Below are 5,300 nucleotides of genomic sequence, written 5' to 3'. Positions count from 1 at the left end.
ATATATATATTATATGTATATATATTATATGCATTATGTACATAAATCTATGGATTCTCACTATTGGAAAAGATTCCAGCTATACATAATGCTACACTTCTCGTGTTGTCTCTTGTTGACGAAGCGAGCTTATGCAGAATACCTGAACAATTTTTTCTTTAAGCTCTCCATGCTAATGTAATTTAAACCAAAATATTTACGCATCAGGAAAAGAGAGGCCAATGAAATTTAATAACGTTTCATTTAAAAAGAGTGTAATTGATTTCGAACATCATTTCAATTTGACTCTAAATAAGATTTAGTCAATTATTGCTTCTCAGTGTTGATTTCTTTCAAAACGCATGCATTTATCTTGTAAGCGTCAATTTTACCGAACATATTGAAAAATTGATGATTTTAGATTGCAACCAAGTGCATGGAATAGTCGTAGTAGTGTTCTCTTCTTTAAAAAATATAATCAAATATCACTCATTACACTCCTGATATATCCGTTGCTGGAATAAATAATTTCATTGAACGATATTATCAGAATGACATCGTAGTGAGGGAAATAAAAGTTTATTTAAAACGTACTAAAGAAATATTTCATAAGAAGAAACGTGAAACTTTTAAGAAGGAATATTTGGTGGTTATAAACTTCACTAGGTTGGGTGAAATGTAAATGAAATAAAACAGAAAAAAGTATTCAAATGATAGTTTTATTTAGAGGAGCATGAAACTCCCAGGTATAAAGGAGTAAAAAGATCTGCAACGTCTTCGGAGTTTGTTAGCCACGCATATAATGTCGTGATAATACAGGTGGGTATAGGATGACCACAGGTAATGTGAGACCAGAAGGTAAATAAAGAATACAAGGTAAAACTAAAATCACTGGTTGAAGGGAAACAACTCGGCATAAGAAAAATAAAATAGGAAAACGCCGATGCGAAAATGCAAAAGAAAAATCATAAACTAACATAGGACAATAATCAAAAGAATTCCAGAGGACAAAGAAAGATCAACAGGAAAAAAGAAGGCCACAAGGCAAAAGAAGGGTATAAAGACAATGGAGGAATGCAAGATAAAGCTAAAGTTATAGGCTGAAGATAAAATGTCTGGGCAAAGAAAAAATAGAATTCAAATAAAAGTTTCAAAATAAAAGAAAGCCACAAGGTAAAAAAGGATGAAAAGGCGAAGGAAGACGAAAAGGCAACGGGAAAACATAAAGCAAAGAAAACGCACAGATTCAAGAACGACCACAAGACAAAGAAAAAAACCCCACAAGCCTGGTGGTTGAGCAACCTCAAACAAAAGAGGATGATGGAAAACATGACAGGCACTTGTAGGTTTTGTGTCCTTTGTTGTAACTGAGCAGATTCAGCGGAATGTTAGTTTTTAATAGTTGTAATAAAGCATTGAAGTTTTTATGCAGCAAAAAACTAAAACTAAATAAAAGCATAAAAAGGAAACTACTTAAAAAGAAAATTAACTGAAAATTGATGAAATGAAAAAAAGTTGAATTCATCCTCTGCTGTCACTGAATATTTAACTACCAAGTTGTGATTTCAAATAAATATTCCTATATTTATATTACGTCCATCGAGAGTTAATTGTTTTTATGTAAACATATTTCATGAGGTTTCTTGAGATCGTTGTATTCAGCCATTCACAGATTCTTTCTCAATTGCTCCACCGACTTGGAACTTCCTTTGATACTCAACTTCTTAACGTAACACCTGATTTTCAATCTCAGGTTTGTAATTTCATGATCGGATTCGGTAGTATTGTTATTAACATTCTGTTAATACGACCGAACAAGCAGTTCTTGGTACATTGAGCTGCTGGTATTTGTGTGCAGTTTGCACAGTATAATTTACGGGTCAATTACATATGAAGTAAATTTTGCGGGTCTGTGGTTTCATCTCATAACTATACTGAAAGTTTAGAATTTTAACTTCTATGGGAAAAAAGAGAGGTCGAGATATGTATATTTTCCTTTTATATTATTTAAGAAGATGAACTGAGCAACATTCAGAGATAAATTGTTCAAACAGAAATAAATTATGTTCAGAGATAAATTGACAAAATCGTGTTTTTTTCGGTAAGCTAATGTTCACATTACTAAATTTGTTTGCTTTCAGATTTCGTTTGAAGAACATATAAACAGTTGTGTTTAGGTAGTAGCTGATGTTCTATTGAAATATGACGTCGGTTACTTTACATTTCCACTTAGCATCACAGTATAAAAGAGAAAAAAAAAATGGCAAGATCGTGGATAGCCCAGCTCGATAGATTAGTGGACGAGATATTTAACGAGTGCTTTGAATCAAAACATCTGCGTTCTGTTATATCTGTGAACCAAAACATTGAGCTCTCAAATATCTTTGTTCAATTAGTTATAATACAGATTCTGTAAGAATCAATAAGTACTCGCTGCTGTCAGCTGTATTTGCACTGAATACTTGATGGAGCTATCGAGAGGGTCCTAACGTACTCCATTAACCTGCTGGAAAAAGTAGTCCACACTTCCTCAAATGATCACTGCTACTTTGAGTAAACAAAGGACATATTAGATAATGCAGACATTTGTACTTCTTCAAAGTTAGGTCGCTACTCGGACAGAGTTGATTAAAAGCAGCACCATCAGCATCACCACCAGCAACAACGGTAACAACAGCAACAGCAGCAGCAACAACAAAAGCAGCTGCAGCAGCAGTGACAACAACAGCAGTAATAACATCTCAAGGTGCGTTTTGTTGACGTGCAGTGTTGAGCTCGACTGTGAGAATATCTCAGACATTAGCGAGTTCTGAATGTTTAAATTACTTGAGACGGACCAAATCTATATGGAGTCTACAGTGACGCCATAGTGTGGGATGTGAGACAAACCAAAGGAGATAATCATATTTAGGGTTTTCTTATTAAATATTATAAAACTAGATTGTCATTTTCACTCTTGGCCTTCTATCGAAATATAAGAAAAAAATCAGAAACATCGGATCTTCTTTCTTTTGCTATACATACATACATACATACATACATACATACACACACACACACACACACACACACACACACACACACACACACACACACACACACACACACGCACACACACACACACACACATATATATATGTGTATATATATACATGTATTTATGAATAATATATATATATATCTGTACATATTTATGCATATGTGCGTGTGTGTGTGTCATAAATTGTTAGCTACTTAACACAGTCTATTTTTGCAGCAATTTGTATATTTAATTAATTAAAGGGATTCTTCAAAATGATATCATAAATATATTTCAATTCCCAGCCCCCATTAAATCTAATACTATTGGAAACGCTATCAAATATCCATAAATATAATTGGTGACAATATTCTGACACCACCATCAAATTACTATTAATCGAATGTTGAGTGCACCACATTCTACACACACATACACACACACACATTATATATATATAAATACACACACATATGTATGTATGTATGTATTATGTATGTTTGAATCTATCTATCTATCTATCTATCTATCTATCTATCTATCTATCTATCTATCTATATCTCTCTCTCTCTAAACTTTGTATCAATGACTTTGTGAAGAATTGAGCTCAGCTAAATTATTAGCAAAACGAAATATATGAATATATAGATATATAATGAATAAAAATACAGTTAAAAATAAACGAACAAATTGTCATAACATCCCCGTCTAAAATAAAACGCAAACTGAATTCTGGGGAAAAAAGTTTACATTAAGATAATTGAAATATATCTTACGATTTGTTTCTAATTCCACTGACATCGCAAATAAATCAAATCCAAATTCGAATTTAAAATATCACTGGAAGCTTTTTTCGCAGCTATCTCAATCCCTATCAACACAATGATATATATAACACACACACACACACATATACATACATGCATACATACATATATACATACATACATACATACATACATACTTACACACACACACACACACACACACACACACACACATATACATATACACACACGCACACACACATATACATACATACATAGTTCCTTCAGTCTCTTCCCCGCTGCTCAGCTGTTCTATTGATGCAATCTTCGTAGTGTAACCCAGCTGAACTGCATTAATTTCCGTTATTAATTTGACATTGTTGAGTCCAGAAGGCTGAGGAAAAATGTCCTCCATAGAACCATCGTAGTTTCCTGTTACTTTGTTCTTAAAGTTCACAGAATCCATCCGGCCATTCACCTACACATTGCCACCAATCTTGATGATATACACGTGAAACGAGGCGTTGTTGCTCATATCAATCCCCAAATCACACACTGCACTTGACTTTGGGATTGCCGCACGTGTTGGTCTAAAGAATCCTTGTTTTGGCACTTCTAGCATCAGCTGGCTGATAGCGGAGGGCTTGGAATTTTCCTATATTAAATTGCATGTTGCTTTCTGCTGTTTATTTATGTATGGCATCTAAGTATTTCTGTAGATTAGCATTGAATGGTTCCTTGACTGCTTCAACTACTTTTGTGTCGTCGTTATAGCTAGTAAATGTGGCTGTCTGTGTTTATTTATGAAGTTGGAAGCTTTAAGAATCTTTTGCACATTGGTCTAAATGCTTATCACCATTACCGTCTGAGTTCAATTCCCGTCGAGCTCAAATTTACCTTTCTTTCCTTAGGGATCGATGATATAAAGTACCAGTTAAGTACTGGATCCGGTGTTATTGACTTGTCCCCTCCCCTCAAAAATTGCTGTTCTTGACACCGGCAACAGATTGTCGTTCCATTCAAGGGACTGTTTTGACCTCGGTCACTATACACCATTAAAACAGGGTCACCAGTCTCATTGAATCCTTGGTCTCAAGAAAGGGATACGACACGCACACTTGTATTCTACTGTTTATCTGACAATGGACTGCCTTATTCCTCGATGAAATCGGAACGATAAATCTTCGTTAGGATATTTTGACTACAAATATTAGGCTAAAATCTAGTTGTAAGCGAAATTTTAAACATCATAAACATACATTGGTCAGGGCTAGGATCAAAGTTTATATCTTACAGATTGGGTATTATGTTAATTTCATCATCATAACATCGTCTTTCAAGTATTTGTTGAAGCAGTGAAAAAGATATAAAATAAAGGATTATGCATTTATTAGTATTAAAATGTATTCAAAAGCCCCGTCCTAGTGGAAAAGAATACGTAAAATACTGTTAGCATATTTGATGCACGAAAAGGTTAGAATAATAGAGAAACAGTTTCAGAGTTATCTCTCATATTTGCCGGAAAAAATAAATAT

The 5,300-nt window shown here is 33.9% G+C and overlaps 1 long non-coding RNA gene across 1 annotated transcript in view; it reads right to left on the bottom strand.

Moving 5' to 3' along the window:
• The window catches only part of LOC128248670 (uncharacterized), a 30,050-nt gene extending 26,179 nt beyond the window's left edge, over positions 1–3,871 (bottom strand). The window contains exon 1 of the long non-coding RNA XR_008264830.1: positions 3,775–3,871. This is a non-coding gene — a long non-coding RNA (uncharacterized LOC128248670). The remainder of the gene's footprint in view (positions 1–3,774) is intronic.
• Positions 3,872–5,300: the final 1,429 nt, after the last annotated feature.

The sequence above is a fragment of the Octopus bimaculoides genome, chromosome 9 (genome assembly GCF_001194135.2).
Source record: "Octopus bimaculoides isolate UCB-OBI-ISO-001 chromosome 9, ASM119413v2, whole genome shotgun sequence".
NCBI lineage: Eukaryota > Metazoa > Mollusca > Cephalopoda > Octopoda > Octopodidae > Octopus > Octopus bimaculoides.
Note: the sequence above shows the minus strand (reverse complement) of the source record. Positions and strands in the feature narration are given on the sequence as shown.